Source organism: Molossus molossus, unplaced genomic scaffold, assembly GCF_014108415.1.
Source record: "Molossus molossus isolate mMolMol1 unplaced genomic scaffold, mMolMol1.p scaffold_m16_p_1, whole genome shotgun sequence".
Classification (NCBI taxonomy): Eukaryota; Metazoa; Chordata; class Mammalia; order Chiroptera; family Molossidae; genus Molossus; species Molossus molossus.
In genome coordinates, this window is record NW_023425344.1 from 141,466,550 (window position 1) to 141,488,164 (window position 21,615).

Below are 21,615 nucleotides of genomic sequence, written 5' to 3' on the forward strand. Positions count from 1 at the left end.
GTGGGGGTCTTGGCAGTCCTCAACTCCAGGTGACTGGAGCACTGGCAGGCCCTTTGGCCTTCTGGCCGAAACTTGCAGGTTGGGAAGGACTGCAGCTATGGAAGCCCAGGTAAGGGAAGAGCCTTACTGTGATGGTGCGGCCTCCACCTTGGGTTTTTGGTGCTCAGAATCAGGTACGTGGCCATCACTTTGTCATACCTCCCATATATCATTCATAGCCTGGATCTTTTGCTTATAGGTATGTTGGTGTCTATATTAAACATAGTTGAGCTCCTGGCAATGCTACTTCTTTTCATTTTCTCATTTTCTTTGGAGGGTTCACTTGTGTGACTCAACCACATTCCATTATTTCCATTAAGCAAATTGAAAGGACTGTTGCGGCCTGCATTGTAGTAAACCTTTTCATCCAAAACTTTTCCTTCTTCCCTCAAAATGCTTGCTGATGTCAAAGTTGTTCTTGAATCTTGTGGGCACTAGAGAATCCATTGAAAGATGTACAAATACAGTCATCTGGGCTCTGTCTTCAGTGAAGACATCTGACTCTGAGGCCTGGGGAGATCAGATTACTGCTCGGAGGGGATAAACAGGCGATGGGGATGGCGACGCACTCGAAGGACCTGAACCCAGCTCCACACAGCTCAGCATTGCAGCTGTCGTCTTTATCTTCATGTCTTTCTTGTTTTTTCCTTGAAAGTAGCTGTTCAGCCTGGTAAAACCGCTCTTGATGGTAGAATCCCAGGGCACTGACTCAGTGGAGTTGCTGACCCACTTGGCTGGTCCACAGTGTCAGATCTTGTATCTTCTGGGAGTTCTGGAGGCTGGAGATCAGGGTGCCAGAAAAGTCAGGTGAGCCCCCGATTCATGGTGGCAGACTGCTGGTGGTATCTGACACGGTGGAAGAGATTACATTAGTCTCTTAAATCAAGTAGAACACAAAAAGTAGAGCTACAAAGTTATAATAATACTACTTTTTATAACTGTCCATGCATTTACTTTTAGCAGAGATGCTTCATAAGGCTTTGAGTTGCTGTCCAGGGTCCTTGCACTCCAACCTGAAGAATGCCCTTTGTGCCAGGCAGGTCTGTGGTAAAGAACTCTCTCAGCTTTGTTTCATCTTGGAATATCTTAATGTCTCCCTCATTTTCAGATTTTTGCCAGATATAGACTTCTTGGTTGATAGCTTTTTTTTTCCTTTAGCATGTTGAATACACCAATCTACTGCCCTCTGGTCTCCAAGATTTATGGTGAGAAATCTACTCATGATTTTGTTGGCAAAACTATGATGAAAGCTACCTCCTCTCAGCTTTATAGATGTTAATAATGTACCTTATCTAATGCAACAGAACATTTTCCTATAATATTGTAATAACAGTTAAGTTGTAGCATCATTTTTTTTTTTAAATCTCTTTTTTAAAATTTTTTTTTTTTAGAGAGAGAGATAGAAACATTGATTGAGAGAGAAACATCAATCAACTGCCTCCTGCACGCCCCCTACAGGGGATCGAGCCCACAACCCGGTCATGTACCCTGACCAGGAATCAAACCAGGACCTCTCAGTCCATAGGACGATGCTCGGTCCACTGAGCCACACCAGCTGGGCAAGTTGTAACATCATTTTGGGGGACCAGTCGGAGTTTTTAAAAAAGGAACTGAATATTTTAAGCGTAGCCACTATAAGATCTTTAAAAGACAAAAATTATTACAGATTTTCAAATTATAAATGAAAAAACTGTAATATCCTACAGATTTTCATTTCTAATAAAGTAAATATTAATCTTTAATATCCCACATAAGCAAAAAGCTCTTTGGAGTCTTTTTGTTTTTGTTGCTGTTGTTGTTGTTGTTGTTGTTTAAGAATAGAAGAGTTTTGATTCCAAAAACAGAGAAAACCACTGTGATTGGTGTGTATCTTGTTCTGGCCCTACCAGGCGCCATTGTGATGGAATCACAAAAACTCCTATAGAAGTTCCTGGCCGGGCTGAGCTTTTTTGTCCTTATAGTTCAGGAAGCCAATTTGTGCTCAACTGTCAAACTTCAAACAATTAACTTGTTATCTCCTTTTTTTTCATTTTATTTTTTTTCTTTTGTCTTTACTTTCTTTTTCTCATTTTATTCTTTGGAATTTTTAAATTTTCTTTTTCTCAATTTTTCTTTTCTAATTTTTCTGTAGTTTTTTATTTTATTTGTTCTTTTTCTCTAAAATGCTTTAGTATTGTCAGTGAGCATTGTTAGTACAGTTAGCATTAGTATCAGTATGGTTAGCATTGTTTATTAGTATTATTTATTAGCATAGTTGGCATTGTTACTATTAGTATCCGTCAGCGTAGCACAGTTAGTACTGTTTTGCAAAGAGAGCCGGGATTCCAGTCCTTTCCTACCTTAGCGTTTTGAGAATTACTAGGATAAATGACTGACTTCAAGTAAATTCCACTTGTAGAAAGCTGTAAATAATCTATACATATAACTTATCTATAAGTATATATTTTGTACTACATTACCTGTTTATTATAAAGGATATTAAAGACTAGAGATCAACGGCCAGGTGAAGAGACACGTAGGGCGAGGTCCCAAACAAGAGCTTCTGTCCCCGCGGAGTCTGGGACGTGGCCCTGTGGCATGTAGAGACATTCCGGTTCCCCAACATGGGAGCCCCTTCAACGGTCTTCAGAAAATACTGTGCTGTTGTAATGATTATCTGGACCCCAAACAAGGGGCATGGAAAGGAAGGAGCCCCCAGGTTTCAGTGTAATGAGAGAAAAACCACAGGAGCGGAGCTCCGCTTGCCCTCCCTGACGCCTGCCCTGCCCTGCCAGGAGGCCTGGCCTGCGGGTGGGTGCTCCCTGGCACGCATCAGCTGAGTGAAACCCTGCAGCTGTCTGACACCATGAAACATATCTCTTCCACCACACAGTTTAGTAACATTTAGATTAACAGGAAAAAAATTACACATTGTAGCAGGGAAAAAAAAAAATCACATATTATAGCAGATATTTCCATTTAGTGACATTATAACTATGAGTGTCTGGTCCACAGGAAAAATGACTTACACCAGAACAGCCGTCTCCCAGTCTCCCCAGGGTTCATCTGCTCCTTGCTCAGTCATTTTCCATGTGCTCAAGTGTTCCTGCAACAGGAGATGTTATGGATGAAAAGGGGCCACGTGCTAACCTGACAAGCTCAGGGGAGGCCTTTGTGGTGGCCTCCCAAATTCAGAGATCTAACGTAACCACAAAGGATGGTCCGAAGTTAAAACTCTTTAACTAAAAGCAGTTTGGGTGGGTAGTTATGTCCTGGGCCAGCATCTTCCCTGACAAAGGTCAAGCTTTACCTTAACTGAGGCTGTCTATTGTCTTTTTGCATCTCTGATGACATATCTTTCAAATGTCAAAGTAATTTTTCTCCTTCTGGGACCCCTCAAAGCACAGGCACTGCTCTGCGGTGACCACAAATCCCCTCATTGTTACTGAGTTGATTGTCGACTGTAAACTATCCTGTACCCACCTGTGTAAAAGATGCATGTGTCTATCACTGTACTTTTTATCCAATCCCAGAGGTTTCCCCACTTTACTTTCTCCCGCCTCCCTAATCTTTCACCAGAGGGTTCCGTGTAACCCACTTACGTCTCCTCTCTTGATTGCAAGGTAAAAATAAGCAGCAAAACGGCCATTCTCTGGAGCATTGTCTCAATCTGCTGAGATTTCCTTCCCACCAGTTGTCGACAGTTTGGCTCAAATAAACTCACAAAAATTCTTCACAGGTTTGAATGCTTCTTGCGTTGACAATGTTTGGGGGATTTAAGAACTGTTTGGGGGAGAACGCAAACAGACAATGGTCTCATTCCCTTACCTGCCTCGGCAGCTGCCCTTGGTCGGAGGGGAAGCCCTCACAGCGGCAGAGCCTGAGGGCAGCTGGTTTCCTTTTTTGTTTTTCAATCCTCACCCAAGGATATTTTTCCATTTATCATCAGATACAGTGGGAGGGAGAAAGGGAGAAAGACAGAGACATATGGACTGATTGCCTAAGACACAACCCCGACCAAGGACGGGGACCAAACTCAACCAAGGTATGATTGAACCCACACCTCTTTGGTCCACAGGCCAACACTTCAACCGCTGGGCCAACCCAGCCAGGGTGCGGCTGGTTTTCATATACCATTCCCAACCTTTTCACTGGTAACATTTCCCATATGAAAACTGCCTCCAGATTGTAGTAAGGCAATGTCCATAATTAACCAGAGGGATCTATCTGGGTAGAGGTAGCCATCCTCAGTAGACAATACATCTATCCTCTGCATAATGAATCAAAGGGTATTAGCTACACCATAAACATAGCCTAGGGAAGGGATTAAGTGACTTCCCTGGAATTCAGAAGAGATGAAGAACCCCTAGGCTCAGAAAAATGTAAGGGGATTAAGAACTAACACAAGATAAGAAGGGGAATGTATTTTATTAGTAGCTACTGATAACTCTCCACACCCGCGGTTCCTGTTTGAAAAAGGTGAAGGAAGAAAAAAAATCTGCATCCCGAGCCAAGCTGATAAATTCTCATTTAAATGCTAATTGGGTACAGGAAAGTTACCTAAGTCTTTAGTGATTCAAAGTTTGGACTTAACTACAGTTCTGACCCTTGTTCTGAATGTCAAAACCCTGCCCTGCTTGGTGTCAGCAGCCTAATTAAAGAAGCACCAGGAAAGTAAAACCAATAACATTTGTTAAATTACACCATTTTCCTAAAACCTTATCAATAGCAAACAGAACAGCCAAATTCCAAGGATCAAATGGGGAGGAACACATCCCCAGAGGCTTTCAAGGAGCTATCATGAGCCTCAAGGAAGACTTGAAAGCCAAGCCAAACTTTCCATGCCCTTCACAGACCAACCCTGAACTAATAGTTACTCTACAAGCTAGAGCAAGGCTCCTAAACAGTCTGTGGCTCCTTCCTCCCTTCTGTGGCCACTACATAGCAGGGCTCTAGGAGTAGCAGGACTTTGAGGAAAGGATGCTTCATTTACTTCATTGTGGAGAGGTAGGAAGGACTTCACACTTAAGATAAGGTTTCTGTGAGACTTTTTGCAAATAAATAATTCCGCTGGTCCTAAATCCAGAGCAAAACCCAAGTCCCAAGACAAGGGAAAATCCTTCATTGTTTTACGGGAACACAGTGAACACACACACAATACCCTCAGTGCATCTCTGTGGGCCGAGGCAGGTAACCCAGATTCCCTGGTCTGCCATTCGTTGCTGAGGCTATGATCCCCAGGGATCTCAGGCAACTCGAAGACCAATCTCCCCAGTTCTCCCTACTAACACACCAGTGGTCAGGGAGAGTGCAGAAGGGCCTTATAAAAACAAAAAGAGGATCCCTCCTGGGACAAAAGGCCTCTCCAAAGGACAGCAGCCCAAGGTGAAAAGGTCCCCTATGCCTACATGTAGATACACATCTGTCACACATACTACCTATGGTGAGCTGAATAATGGCACCCAATGGCATCACATCCTAATCCCTGGACCTGTAAATGTCACCTAATAGAAGTAATCAAGTCAAAATGAGGTCATCACAGGTGGGCTGTAATCCAATATAACTAGTGTCATTCTAAAAGTTGGGATTTAGGCTCGGCCGTTTTTGCTCAGTGGTTCAATTCCTCGTCAGGGTACATGCCCAGGTTGTAGGGGGCATGCAGGAGAGGGCCAATCGATGTTCTCTCTTATCGATGTTTCTATCTCTCTCTCCCTCTCCCTTTCTCTCTCTCTCTAACATCAATAAAGAAAAAAATTAAAAATAAATAAATAAACAACATTACATTATTGCTGTTTGACAGGTGCCCCTCAAACTGGCACCAGGAAGAAATAATCAACTCTATATGCTCTAAAGACAACAACCTGACAACAGAGCTCAATATGATACTGTCTTTCTCCCGGGGTCCTCAGAAAAGGTGACCCACATAGTAGCAGTTTTCAATTCGGTTTCTCATAAAACAGGCAATGTCAAAGACAAAGAAAAAAAATCTACTAAACAAGCACACATTTTCTTTTTTTCCTTTTTTGTTTTTAATTTTTTATTTATTTTTTGTTACAGATATTTTACCTTTTTTACCCCATTGGCACCCCCCTCCCCACCCTACCCCCGCCCCGTCCCCAGCTTAGTTGTCCATGTCCATTGGTCATGCATACATGCATATAAGTTCTGTGGTTTATCTCTTCCCATCCCCCCACCCCCTCTTCTGAGGGATGTCAGTCTGTGCCCTACTTCCATGTGTCTGGGTCTACTGTATTCCTCAGACTGTTATGTTCATTATATTCCGTATATAAGTGAGATCATGTGGTATTTGTCTTTTTCTGCTTGGCTTCTTTCACTTAGGATAATACTTTCCAGGTCCCTCCATGTCGTCTCAAAGGATAAGAGATCTTTCTTTCTTACCGCTGCATAGTACTCCATTGTGTATATGTACCACAGCTTTTTTATCCATTCGTCTACTGATGGACACTTGGGCTGTTTCCACAAGCACACATTTTCATCATGATCCTCAGATATTAACTTTTTGCATAACAGTTTAAAATAATTACATTAAAGACTAGTAAGTACTTAAAAACCAATAAATAAGACTACTTTTCTAGGAAAAAACTTTGGTCTTTGACATAGAACACACAATGTTGAAGGTTAGGGAGAGGAGTTCTTTAGATAACTCTCTCAGGCCGAGTTGTTCGTTCAGTAACAGAAATGACTGTTAGGACTACTTAGCTGCATGCAGTAAAAACAAGAGAGATTTTTATACCATTTGTTTTGAGGAACAAATGAGATGAAGAATATAAAAGTTCTTTGAAAAAATGGAAATCTATATACAGACATATGTAACATATCTTTATTACTCCCTGAAACCTTCCAGAACTCATTTATTTCAAAACTCTTGTTTCTTAGCAGAGGCCACTGTTCCACACACGGGCGTGAGACACCACCACTGCTCCCAAGGAGCAGATTGTTGCTGTCCTGAGCAACAATCACAGGACATATGATTGAAAACTAACGAATAGCCTTATGCTCCTCCCTGGAAATCCTATGATGGAAATCAGCTGTATTACATGCCTTTTACCTAGATTAACCTGAGAGATGTCAACAACACCACAAAAGTCTACTGTGCTTACTAAGTCAAGTTTTAAAATAAAAATGTGGATAAGAATAGGCATACAATAAAAATCAGCCTAATGTTGTAAGACAAAATTAAGTCAGGTTTGTCTCTCATTACCATAAAGTGTTCATAAAAGAACAGCTTTGGCTCCTGGTTGATTAGATGGGGATGGTGCCCAGTTGTCCCCACGGCCATGAGGATTGGACAGGCTGGTGAGGATTAAAGCATCCCGGCTCACTGGCGGGGGAGGGAGAGGGCAAGACAGCTCCAGTCTAAGGAAGCTCTGTCTGCTTGCTGCCAACACCAGACCGGACTTGTAGCTAAACTGCAAAACATTCAAATTAAAAAATCAGCTGAAAGACAGCTGATCTGAAATACTGGGAGCAGGTAGCAGAGAGAGGGGACGGGAGAAGACGCAGAGTGTGTGAGCCAACAAGTGGAGCTGCGCAGGAGGCTGGGAGCCCGAGGAAGGTGCCTCAGTGCAGTTACTGCCCCTAGGAGCACAGGGTCTCAGCCCCAGGCATGGATCCCCAAACCGGAGCCACAGAGAAGGGAAGGGGAGCCCACTAGCAGTGGAAATCAGTGGTGATTTGGTCCATGGGGGGACTCGGACCACCCTATCCCAGGTAAAACAGAGTGTTTGGTTACAGCACGAGCCTGGGAGGCTCGCCCTGCTCGGTGTCTATGGGAGGGGCCACTCTGCAGAACTCTGGACCTTCGGAGGGGTCTGAGTGGATCACCCAGCAGTGAATCTGATGGGCCGATTATTCTCTTGAAGAACTTTTGGCAGAGAGCAGGACAGAGGCAAGTCAGAGTGCCTTGGGAAACAGGAATATAAATCAATGGAACAGAACAGAGAACCCAGAAACTGACCCAAAACACTGTGCTCAATTAATATTTGACAAAAAGAGGCAAGAGCATACAATACAGTCTCTTCAATAAATGATGTTGGGAAAATAGGACAGATACATGCAGAAAAATGAAACTAGACTACCAACTTACACCATACACAAGAATAAACTCAAAATAGATAAAAGACTTAAATGTAACTCATGAAACCATAAAAATCCTAGAAGAAAATGTAGGCAGCAAAATCTGACATCTCACATAGAATTTTCACCGATACATCACCTAGGGCAAGAGAAACACAGGAAAACATTAACAAATGGGACTACATCAAATTAAAAGGCTTCTGCACAGCAAAAGAAACCAGCATCAAAATGGAAAGGGAACCCACTGTATAGAAGAACATAATTGCCAACGATACATCAGATAAGGGTTTAATTTCCAAAATATACAGAGTATTCATACAACTCAACAAAAAGAAGATAAACAATCCAATTAAAAAAATGGGTGGAGGCCCTGGCCAGTTTGGCTCAGCGGTTAGAGCGTCGGCCTGCAGTCCGGAGAGACCCGGGTTCGGTTCCCGCTAAGGGCACGTACTTCGGTTGCAGTTTGTCCCTGGCCCTGGTTGGTCGTGTGGGTGGCAGCCACTCGATGTGTCCCTTCACGTTGATGTTTCTCTCTCTCTCTCTCTCTTCTTCTCTCTCCCTCCCACTCTATCTATACAAAAAATGGAAAAATATCTTGGGTGAGGATAAAAAAAAAAAAAAAAAAAATGGGTGGAGGACCTGAATAGACACTTCTCCAAAGAGGACATACAAATGGCTAAGAGACGTATAAAAATTGCTTAATGTCACTAATCATCAGAGAGATGCGAATTAAACTGACAATGAGGTATCACTTCACTGTTGCCAGAATGGCAGCCATCAACAAATCCAACAAGCGCTAGTGAGGATCTAAAGAAAAGGAACCCTAGCCCTGGCTGGTTTGGATCAGCAGTTAGAACGTCGGGCCTGCGGACCAGATACCCCGAGTTTGGTTCCCACTACGGGCATGTACCTCGATTGCAGTTTGTCCCTGGCCCCGGTTGTGGTCATGTGGATGGCAACTACTGGATGTGTCTCTCTCAGGTCAATATTTCTCTCTCTCTTCCTCCCTCTCTCCCTCCTGCTCTATCTGAAGATAAGTGCAAAAAATGTCCTCAGGTGAGGATGGAAAGAAAAAAAAAAGGGACCCTAGATTCCAAAATGGCGACGGAGTGAGCAGAGGCTGCACAGACCATCTCTCAAAACCAAACTGGAATTACAACTATGACACAGATAAATCGAAGGGAAAAACCAACAGAAAAGCAGCTTGCAAGGACCATATAGCCAGGGACACTGACTCGATCCTGGTAGGCTTGCGAAGGAAAGAGACAGGGGCTGGGAGCCCACGGTCAGCAGCTCAGCAGCTGCCTTAGCTGGGAGCGGTGCCCTCGGGTTCCACTCACAGGCAGCTCCACAGCGCAGAGCCGGGACAGAGGCTAAAAAAGCCACAGCCACTCACCTTGGGCTCCAGCAGAAGGAGGGCAGACTGGACTGGAACTGTGTTGGGACACTCAGGATTTGGAGGGCGCTCAGAGCTTTTGCTGAGTTGCAGCCACGCAGGGCGGTGGCCATCTTGCTCCTTCCCAGGGCTCTGGGGAGAGGCAGCAGCCCCTTCCTCAGAGATCCAACCCCACCCTGTGGGCCATTGAAGTGCTAATTGAAGCTCATTAACAACCAGCATCTGCCCCACCCTCCTGAAATCCCCTTATGCTGAGAACCTGAGGGAGTTTTCTAATCAACTGACAACCCAAAACTCATCAAGTAATCTCCACTGCTAGCCTCCAGGCAAAAAGCTAGAGGATAGCAGTACTTTTCCTGGGCTAGCAACTTTAACCAGGAAAGTAAGACTTGACAGTGGTGTTCAATGTGGGTCCTCCCTCGCTCATCTAAACCCAGGAGAGGGAGCCACAAACAGCAGAACACCAACACCCACAGGGAAAACTTGACAGGCTCCAAAGCCCACTGTGATAGCCAAAATGTTGAAACACAGAAACAAAACCCAAATGAGACCTCCACTGAAGATGAGATCAATATGCAGCAGTTTGGCATGTTAACAGAGCTAGAATTCAGAGCCATGATCTTGAGGAAGCTCAACAGCATGAGTAAGGACATAGAGATGTTGAAAATAAGCCAATTGGAAATTAAAAACCATCAAGAAGAGATAAAAAATGACACATCAGATATGAAAAACACATTGGAAGGTTTAAAAAGCAGAGTAGAGGAAGCTGAGGAGCGAATCAGTGAATTAGAAGACAGGGTAGAAAAAAATCAACCAATCAGCCCTGGCCGGTTTGGCTCAGCGGTTGGAGTGTCCGCCTGCGGTCTGGAGAGACCCGGGTTTGGATCCCGCTAAGGGCACGTACCTCGGTTGCAGTTTGTCCCCGGCCCTGGTTGGTCGTGCAGGTGGCAGCCACTCGATGTGTCCCTTTCACATTGATGTTTCCCTCTCTCTCTCTTCCTCTCTCTCCCTCCCACTCTATCTGTACAAAAAATGGAAAAAAGTCCTCGGGTGAGGATGGAAAAAAAAAAAAATCAACCAATAAGAAATCCAACAGGAAAAAACAATTAAAAACAGGAAGACAGCTTAAGAGAACTATGGGACAACTGGAAACGTAATAATATTCGCATCATAGGAGTCCCCGAAGAAGAAAATGAGCAAGGGATAGAGAATATATTCAAAAGAATAGTGACAGAAAACTTCCCTAATTTGGTGAAGGAAGAAGGCATTCAAGTTCAAGAAGCAAAGAGAGTCCCAAGTAAGAAGAACCCAAACAGGCCCACACCAAGACACATAGTAATTAAAATGCCAAAAATTAAAGACAAACAGAGAATCCTAAAAGCAGCAAGATATAAGCAACAGGTTACCTACAAAGGAAACCCCATAAGTCTCTCAGCTAACTTCTCACAAGAAACACTACAGACCAGAAGGGAATGGCATGAAGTAATCAAGGTCATGAAAAACAAGGATCTGAATCCAAGACTACTCTACCCAGCAAGGCTATCATTCAAAATAGAAGGTCAAATAAAGAGCTTCCCAGACAAAAAAAAGGATAAGGGAATACATTAGCACCAAACCAGCACTGCAAGAAATGTTAAAAGGACTGCTGTAATTACCAGAAGAAATGGGAAGAAAAATAGAACCACACTAAACAAAAATGGCAATAAATCAGTACACATCAATAATCACCTTAAATGTAAATGGATTGAATGCTCCCATAAAAAAACAGAGTAGATGATTGGATAAGAAAGCATGACTCATCTATATGTTGTTTACAAGAGACCCACCTCACAACAAAAGACTCACATAGGTTGAAAGTGAAGGGATGGAAAGAAATCTTCCAAGCAAAAAAAATTGGGGTAGCAATACTCATATCTGATAAAATAGATTTCAGAATGAAGGCCATAACTAGAGACAAGAAGGCCACTACATAATATTGAAAGGATCTATCCAACAGGAAGATATAACCTTGATAAACATATATGCACCCAATATAGGACCACAAAAATATATTAAAAATCTTCTGGAGGACTTCCAAGGAGAAATCGACAGAAATACAATCATAGCAGGGGATTTCAACACCCTATTGACAGCACTGGATAGATCCTCGAGACAAAAAATTAGCAAGGAAACACAGACTCTAAATGAAGCACTAGACCAAATGGATGCAAGGCTGGTACAATATTTGCAAATCAATAAATGTGATACACCACATAAACAAAATGAATAATAAAAACCACATGATCATATCAATAGATGCTGAAAAGCATTCGACAAAATCCAGCATCCATTTCTGATAAAAACGCTCAGCATTGTGGGAATAGAGGGATCATATCTAGACATAAGAAAGGCCATATATGAAAGACCTACAGCCAACATCGTACTCAATGGGCAAAAACTAAAAACATTTCCATTAAGAACAGGAACAAGACAGGGATGTCCACTTTCACCACTCTTCTTTAACATAGTACTGGATGTCTTAGCCACAGCAATCAGACAGGAAGATAAAATAAAAGGGATCCAAATTGGAAAGGAGGAAGTGAAATTGTCATTATTTGCGGATGACATGATACTATACATAGAAAACCCCAAAGACTCCATCAAAAGTTTACTAGACTTAACAAATGAATTTGGCAAAGTAGCAGGATACAAAATTAACGTCAAGAAATCGATGGCATTCGTATACACCAATGATGAACTTACAGAAAGAGAAACTGAAAAGACTATCCCATTACCATAGCGGCAAAAAAATTAAGATACCTAGGAATAAACTTAACCAAAAAAATAAAGGACCTATTTGCAGAAAACTACAGGACATTGAAAAAAGAAATAGAGGAAGATATAAAAAAGTGGAAGCACATACCTTGTTCATGGATTGGAAGAATTAACATCATTAAAATGTCCATACTACCCAAAGCAATCTATAGATTCAATGCAATCCCCATCAAAATACCAATGACATATTTCATAGAACTAGAACAAATACTTCAAACATTCATATGGAACCAAAAAAGTCCCCGAATAGCCACACCAACTTTGAAAAAGAAGAATAAAGTAGGTGGGATCACAATACCAGATATCAGGTTATACTACAAAGCCACTGTAATCAAAACAGCCTGGTACTGGCACAAGAACAGGCATATAGACTAGTGGAACAGAACATAGAACCCAGAAATGAACCCAAGGCAATATGCTCAATTAATATTTGACAAAAGTGGCAAGAGCATACAGTATAGTAAAGACAGCCTCTTTAATAAATGTGTTGGGAAAATTGGATAGCTACATGAAAAAAAATAAAACTAGACCATCAACTTACACCCTACACAAGAATAAACTCAAAATGGATAAAAGACTTAAATGTGACTCATGAATTCATAAAATTCCTAGAAGAAAATGTAGGCAACAAAATTTTAGACATCATACGAACCAGAATTTTCACTGACACATCACCTAAGGCAATAGAAACAAAGGAGAAAATGAACACGTGGGACTACATCAAACTGAAAAGCTTCTGCACAGCAAAAGATACATCTTCAAAATGGAAAGGCTACCCACTCAATGGGAGAGCATAATTGCCAATGATATATCAGATAAGGGGTTAGTTTCCAATATATAGAGAGTGTTCAGAAAACTCAACAAAAGGAAGACAAAGAACCCAATTAAAAAATGGGCAGAGGAACTAAATAGACGCCTCTCCAAACAGGATATACAAATGGCTAAGAGACATATAAAGAAATGCTCAACATCACTAATCATCAGAGAGATGCAAATTAAAACAACAATGAGGTATCACTTCACACCTGTCAGAATGGCCACCATCAACCAATCATCAAACAACAAGTGTTGGTGAGGGTGTGGAGAAAAGGGGACTCTAGTACACTTCTGGTGGGAATGCAGACTGGTGCAGCCACTAGGGAAAACACTATGGTGTTACCTCAAAAAATTAAAAATTGAACTTTTATTTGACCCAGTGATCCCACTTGTAGGAATATACCCCAAGAAGCCTGAAACACCAATCAGAAAGAATATATGTACCCCCATGTTTGTAGCAGCACTATTTACAATAGCTAAGATCTGGAAACAGCCCAAGTGTCCATCAGTAGACAAATGGATAAAAAAGCTGTGGTACATACACAAAATGGAATATTATGCAGCTATAAGAAAGAATGATCTCTTATCCTTTGAGACAACATGGAGGGACCTGGAATGTGTCATCCTAAGCGAAATAAGCCACACAGAGAAAGACAAGTATCATATGATCTCACTTATTTGTGGAATATAATGAACATAACAGACTGAGGAATGGGGTAGCCCCAGAGATGAGGAAGTGGGGTACAGACTGACTAGATGAGGGGGTGGGGGGAAATAAACCACAGAACTTATATGCATGTGTGCATGAACAACAGTCATGGACAACAAAGCTCGGGAGAGGGTGGGGAGGGAGGGGGAAGGGGGTATCAGTGGGGGAAAAGGAGAAACATCTGTAACAAAAATTAATTAATTAATTTTTTTTAAAAAAGCAAGATGGAGCCCTGGCCAGTTTGGCTCAGCAGCTGGAGCGTCGGCCTCAGGTCCAGAGATACCAGGGTTTGGTTCCCACTAAGAGCACACAGCTAGGTTGTGGTTTGTCCCTGGCCCTGGTTGAGTCATGCGGGTGGCAACCACTCGATGTGTCCCTTTCACGTCGATGTTTCTCTCTCTCTCACTCCCTCCCACTCTATCTGAACAAAATATGAAGGATTGTCCTTGGGTGAGGATAAAAAAAATAAAAAGCAAGGTGGACCTGGCCCGTTTGGCTCAGCGATTAGAGTGTCAGGCTGTGGACCGGAAAGCCCTGTGTTTGGTTCCCGCTAAGGGCACGTACCTTGTACCTCGGTTGCAGTTCATCCCCCGCCCAACTTGAGGTTGTGTGGGTGGCAGCCAGTCAGTGTGTCTCTCTCACATCAATGTTTCTCTCTCTCTCTCTTCCTTCCTCTCTCCCTCCCGCTCTACCTGAAGATAAATGCAAAAAAAAGCAAGATGTATATTCAATGGGTGACTTTTCTTAATTAACCTACATGTCTAATCCTTCACCCTAAGTCAAAAGATTTCCTCTTTATACATACAGTCAACAACGCCCTTATAGCTAATTAAAAAAAAAAAGTCTAATGCAATATTTGACTAATGTTTTCTCTTTTTAATATTTTTATTAATTTGAGAGAGAGAAAGAGGAAGGGAGGAAACAGAGAAACATTGATGTGAGAGAAACATCAATCAGTTGCCTCCCATATGTGCCCCAATAGAAACTGAACCAGCAACCATCTGGTGCATGGGATGATGCTCAACCAAGTGAGCCACACCGGCCAGAGCTAATGTTTTTCTTAAGAGAGTTGGTTAACCTGTCCTCCAGACTTCAACTACTCAGTCCCAGAAATGGGAGTTCACAGTGAGTAAAGCAGCACCCCCAAGCAGAGCTAGAGGAGTGTCGCTTTGACCTCTGTCGTCACCACCTTAATCTGACATGAACAGACAAGACAGAGGAGAGCTTAGGGTGCAGGTCCTTTCGTTTACAACAGTCATGGACTGTGGACAGGAGCAGAGAAAAGCCATCAGAAGAGAGGAGAGTAATGGAAGATCTTGGCCTGGCCTCCTCCGTTCATTATACATGATCACTTCTGGCAGCTCCACCATCACCAAACAATGAAGGACATGATGGTGTGTCTGCCCTCACAGCAGTCTCACAGTTGTCCCCCTGGAAGAGAAGCATAATGAGTGGTTTAAAACCAAATTGGAGGAAAATGGGAAATAGAACCCACACATCTCTCCCCACTTTGTTTCACCCCAGCCCCCAAGTAGTGGGCGAGCGCCGGAGAGTGCGGGGCAGTCCCATGTGCATCTCTCCTCGGCCGTCTGCCCCACTGTATTCCTGGCTGGCTATCACCCAAATCTCCTAATCTATTTTCTCTTCCTCTTTGTCTGGTCCACATCCTTCTGATTTTTTCCCTTCATTTTTCTCCCATAATGTTGTTGCACGTTGAGGAAGTGTTGAAGGAATGAACGGGGAAAGGATGGTGGAGAAAGAGTAGTGAGATTTACAGGTTGAGGGGAGCCTCTTCCTATTTTCCAATTTATTTTCCCACTGTGACAGACCTTACCTTGGGGCAGGTATCCCCTTTACCCCAAAGAATCTGAGGCTCATACAGTACAGTGGGGAGGAGAGGACAGCTAGTTAGGACATCTAGAATCAGCCTTCCAAGCCACCTTCACGGCAAGTGCATGCCTTTTGGCTCCACAACGGCTCACTCTGTCTTCCCAACACGGTCCCCGACTGCTTCAATGGTGGGGACCAATCTAGGGCTCTGTTTTAAGGTTGGCACTGGACGGGTGCATGTGTTTGGGGAGAGAGGATGTTGAGTGTAACCTGGATAAATGGGATTCCCACCTGATTCAAAAACAATATAATAATGCTCATTAAGACAACAGCAACAAAGTAATCGTCACAGGAGGAATGAGAAAGAGCACTACAAGTCCCTCCCACACTAACCAAGTGCTCAGGCCCAGGCTTCTCTAAACAAAGCTCCGCTGAGCTGTGCGCGGATCACAGGCCCACAGCTCAGCGGTGCACACACATCCCCATGGCCCAAAGCCTTGAAAATCAACCTTCTTTCTGCATTTCATCTGGCTCCTATCTGTTCACGTGTCCATGGTCTTTTCCAGATTGTGATTCTGATTCACAGAACATGGATTTGGGGTTGTTGCTTATTCTATTTGGTTTCTCTAACAGCCTCACCATTTATAATTTTTTTTCTAGTATTATATATCTTAAAATCTACTCGTGTGTTTTCCACATTTTTTTTTATTTAAAAATGTACAATATTTCTGGACTTAAAATTTTTCACTTAAATATTAGAAAAAATGTCACATGCCCCCAAAATCCTGACAGGTGTTTATTAAAATAAATTTGTAACATTGATTTAAAAAAAAAAAAAAAAAGAAAGTCCCTCCCAGCCTTGGGACTCGATGATCAGAATGATGGAATCACAGACGAGAGAGCCCAAGAGGGGCTGGAAGTCACCGTGCAGTGCTCCACCTCCTAGCACCCCACTGTGAGAGCACCAAGGCTTCCCAGCTGGGCCCCCAGACCTCTGGCGTGCTCACCTCCCTTAAGCCAGATAAGTACATGGTCACATCCATCAATCAGGGGGCCAATGAGCTGTTATAGATATTGGTCAAATTTCCAAATCCAGTCCCTTGGAACCTTCAGTACAGTGCATAAAACTGAGACACTACATCACCGTTTATTGCTTTTTTTCACAGCTCATTCTGGCACCTGTTCAGCCCAGGATTATTTAAGGCGTAATGTTCATGGCGCTGGAATGTACAGTGAAATACACAAGGTTTCAGCTAATTAAATGCTGGTACAAAGCTGAGGTGTTTGAAAAAAATCTCAAAATTCATCTATTACCAGCCTGTCCCAGAGCCAAGAGCTGCTGCTGTTATATGACACAATAAAAGAGATGTGCTGTGTAACTTTTAAATATTTTATTGGCCATAAATAATTAGGATATTTATCATTTTCTAAGGCGGAAATATCTAGCAGCTAATGTGCAGAAAGCACTGCAGATGTTCACAAACTACAGAAATGTCCATTTACTTATAAATTCCTTTAAAGCAATTTTTTAGTCCAAAGTAGTAAACATAACTGTGAATAAATTGTGGTTTGGGCAAACATTTAGGAATATTTAACAACGCGTCTGTATAAATATTCAGTTATGGAGATAATTTGATTTAAATAGATGGTATTTCAATAAGTAAACATTAAACAACCAACAAGCATCAAATCCCAGCTGATGTTTCATGCAGATCTGTGGAAAACATTTTATTTAGTAGTTCTTATATACAACATATATTATTTCACACTCTCTTATTTTTTTAAATTTATTGGTTTTAGAAAGAGAGGAACAGAGAGAAATATTGATTTGTTGTTTCACTTATCTATGTATTCATTGGTTGATTCCTTATGTGCCCTGACGGGGCATTGAACCCACAACCTTGGTGTATCAGGACAATGCTATAACTAACTGAGCTATCCCACCGGAACTCATTCTTTCACACTCTGTAGTGTCAGGAACTTTTGCATGAAAGCAGCACCTGTTCTTAAAATAATTCATTCTTTTACACAACCACCATTTTATTACAATCCTTCCTTCTTGGCAGAGTCACCATGTGTCATGCAGCTGGTGTGTTGTGTGGCACTTTGATGTCCAAGGTTATGAGCACAACCGCAGGAACCACACTGTCTGGATTCGAACTCTCTCCACCATTTACGACTCCGTGACTTTGGGCAGTTCCATCTTGTTTAGCCTCAGTATCATCATTTTTGAAATGGAAATCATGATACCCTCCTCAGAGGAATAATGATTAAATAAGATGATATGAGTAAAGTTCCCAGCAAACTCCACAAACTTAATTGATATCTCTTTAAATGATTTTGTTTAAATTCTACTAAATCATTTAAAACAGATTTTGCATGTCCATTGTTTTAGCCTGTAACAACTTTTATACACTGTTGATGGGAATGCAAACTGGTGAAACATTCTTGGAGAGCACTTTAGCAATACCTATCAAAATTTGAAATGTATATTTTCTATTTTTTTTTTTTTTATCCTCACCCGAGGATATTTTTCCATTTTTTGTACAGATAGAGTGGGAGGGAGAGAGAGGAAGAGAGAGAGAGAGAGAAACATCGACGTGAAGGGACACATCGAGTGGCTGCCACCCACACGACCAACCAGGGCCGGGGACAAACTGCAACCGAAGTACGTGCCCTTAGTGGGAACCGAACCCGGGTCTCTCCAGACCGCAGGCCGACGCTCTAACCGCTGAGCCAAACTGGCCAGGGCTGAAATGTATATTTTCTTTGATCCAACAACTCTCCCCCTGGGAATTCACTTAGCACTAGCTAGTGAGCAAATATATATTCTAGATTTCTGTCCCAGGATGTATATTGCTGTATTTTTGTAAGAACAAAATAAGGGAACAACTGAAATGTTCATCAATATATAAGTAAATTACCATGATCGTCCTCCCCCCCCCCCCACACACACACACACACACACACACACACACTTATAATGCTTGGCACAATGAAAATTTTACCTTCGGATATTTGATTGTCATATTATTATTGTCTGTCTTTCCTGAGAGGAGAGAACACTTGTTCCCTTTTCTAAAGTTTCCTTCCGTATGAGACAGCCCCTGTTAGGGACACACTGCTGACCTCTCTGCCCGTTTGTACTCTCCACCCAGGATGGCAGAGCAATTCATACAACTGGTAAATCTGGGGAGAATGACTGGACATAACAGGGAACAGGAGCTCTCTTCTTCTCCTCCTCACTGTCTTACCGGACAGTCCCCCCAAATTGGGAAGCCCACATCAGATGACGCCTGCCTGTGATGGGGTGGATACAGCTGCCCGATTTTGGATCTTGGCATTGGGATGTCCATGGGGTTTGCACACTGTTCTGTATCTTTCAACTTAGCATTAAAAAACAATAGAGGTAAATAATCTTTGGTCAATGATGGTAAATGTCCATTTTTTCTTTTATATTTAAGTATATTCAGAAATTGATCTGTGTGTGTGTGTGTGTGTGTCAGTTTCGTGTGGCCTGGAGCAGGAGTCTCATAATGTTGTATTAATAAATCAAGGGAGCCCTGGCCAGGTGGCTCGGTTGGTTGGAGTGCCATCCCATGCCTCAAAAAAAAAAAAAAAAAAAAAAAAAAACAGCCCTGGCCGGTTTGGCTCAGCGGTTAGAGCGTCGGCCTGCGGTCCTGAGAGACCCGGGTTCGGTTCCCGCTAAGGGCACGTACCTCGGTTGCAGTTTGTCCCCGGCCCTGGTCGGTTGTGCGGGTGGCAGCCACTCGATGTGTCCCTTTCACATCGATGTTTCTCTCTCTCTCTCTGTTCCTCTCTCTCCCTCCCACTCTACCTGAGCAAAAAATGGAAAAATGTCCTCGGGTGAGGATAAAAAAAAAACAAAAAAAAACAAAACAAAACAAAATCAATAAAAAAAAAAAAAAAGAAATTTATCAAGGAAAGAGATGTTTTTGAAGGGCTCATCAAGGCCACCACATGCCCCACAAATATAAACTCCATGGAGATAGGAATGGTATCTGTTTTGCTCATCACTATATCCCTAGAACAAAATCTAGGCCCCCAATAATGAATAAATGAATGAACAAATGAACCATCCAAATAGTATTTCGGTAGTCCCCCCTTACCTGTTAGTTTTGCTTTCCTGGTTCAGTTCCCCAGAGTCAACCATGGTCCAAAAATATTAAATAGAAAATTTCAGACATAAACAATTCATACGTTTTAAGTTGTGTGCCATTCTCTTTTTTTTTTTTATCCTCACCCGAGGACATTTTTTCATTTTTTGTTCAGATAGAGTGAGAGGGAGGGAGGGAGAGAGTGAGAGAGAAACATCAACGTGAAAGGGACACATTGAGAGGTTGCCACCCGCACAACCCATCCCGGGCCAGGGACAAACTGCAACCAAAGTACGCACCCTTAGCAGGAACCGAACCCGGGTCTCTCTGGACCATAGGCTGACACTCTAACCGCTGAGCCAAACTGGCCAGGGCTTGTGTGCCATTCTTAAGTAGTGTGATGAAATTTTGCACATCCTACTTCATCCCACCCGGGATGTGCATCATCCCTTTGTCCAGTGTGTCCACACTGTATGTGCTACCCACCTGTTAGTCACTCAGTGGCCACCTAGGTTACAAAGTGACTGCCATGGTATCTCAGTGCTCGTGTTCAATAGACCCTCATTTTACTTAATAATGGCCCCAAAGCACAAGAGTAATGATTATGGCCATTTTATACACTAAAAGGAAGCCATAAAGTGCTTCCTTTAAGTGAAAAGGTGAAAGTTCTCTACTTACTAAGGAAACAAAAATAAAAAAAATCAGATGCTGAAGTTGCTAAGATCTATGGAAAGAATGAATCTTCCATGTGTGAAACTGTGAAGAAGGGAAAATAAATTCGTGCTAGTTTTGCTGTCGCACTTCAAACTGCCAAAGTTACGGCCACAGTGCATGGTAAGTGCTTAGTTAAGATGGAAAAGGCATTAAGTTTGCGGGTGGAATACATGAATAGAACACATGTTCTGATTGACAGCAGTGTGTTACACCACAAAGCATGGGGCCTATCTGAGGACTTCAACAAGGTGGCCCAGAGATGCGTACAGCAAACCACTTACTGCAAGTAAGGGATGGTTACTCAGATTCAGGAATACTTTTGGACTAAAAAATATATAAATTACTGGAGGGGCTGCCACATTTCTGGCAGGGTTGAAGAAGTTGACTAATTTCAGCACTACCCATGGTTTCAGGCATCTGCTGGGGATCTTGAAACATATCCCCTGCACATAAGAGGGGACTGCTATATATATATATTTGGGGAGGGCTACTATATTTTAAATGTGATTTGTCTGTGTGTGATGATATAAATGTGGTTTCCCTTAGAAAGAGAGATAAGGAGAAAAGGCAGCCTTTTCAGGGACTACCCACTAGTACCATTTGGATTTTTCTAACCATGTCTATGTAGTAGGTATTTGGTTAAAGGGGCAGGGGTGGAAACTGTCCACAAAAGTGACTGGGAAGTATAATTATGAAGTTTTGTGTTCTTCTTTCTGCTTTTCTGTATTAAAACAAACATGAGGGAAACTCATCAGGAAGGAGGAGAGGGACAGAGGAGGGAGGGAGGGCCCTGGCCAGTTTGCTCAGTGGTTAGACCGTGGGCCTGCAGACCAAAGAGTCCAAGGTTTGATTCCAGCCAAGGGCACGTACCTCGGTTGTGGTTTGTCCCCGGCCCCGGTTGGGGTTTTGCAGGTGGCAACCAACTGATGTCTCTCTCTCTCTCTCTCTCTCTCTCTCTCTCTCTCCCTCTCTTTCTCTTTCCTTCCCACTCTGTCTGAAGATAAATATATCCTCAGGTAAGGATTTAAAAAAAAAAAGAATGTGGGAAGTAGAGAGAACTCCCACAGCGAGTCCTTTCATTTTTTTTTTTTAATTTTTTTCTT

General features: G+C 42.5%; 1 pseudogene; it reads right to left on the reverse strand.

Annotated features, from left to right (window-relative positions):
• Positions 1-212: 212 nt before the first annotated feature.
• Positions 213-1,935, reverse strand: LOC118642379 (annotated as a pseudogene).
• Between the last annotated feature and the right edge of the window lie 19,680 nt (positions 1,936-21,615).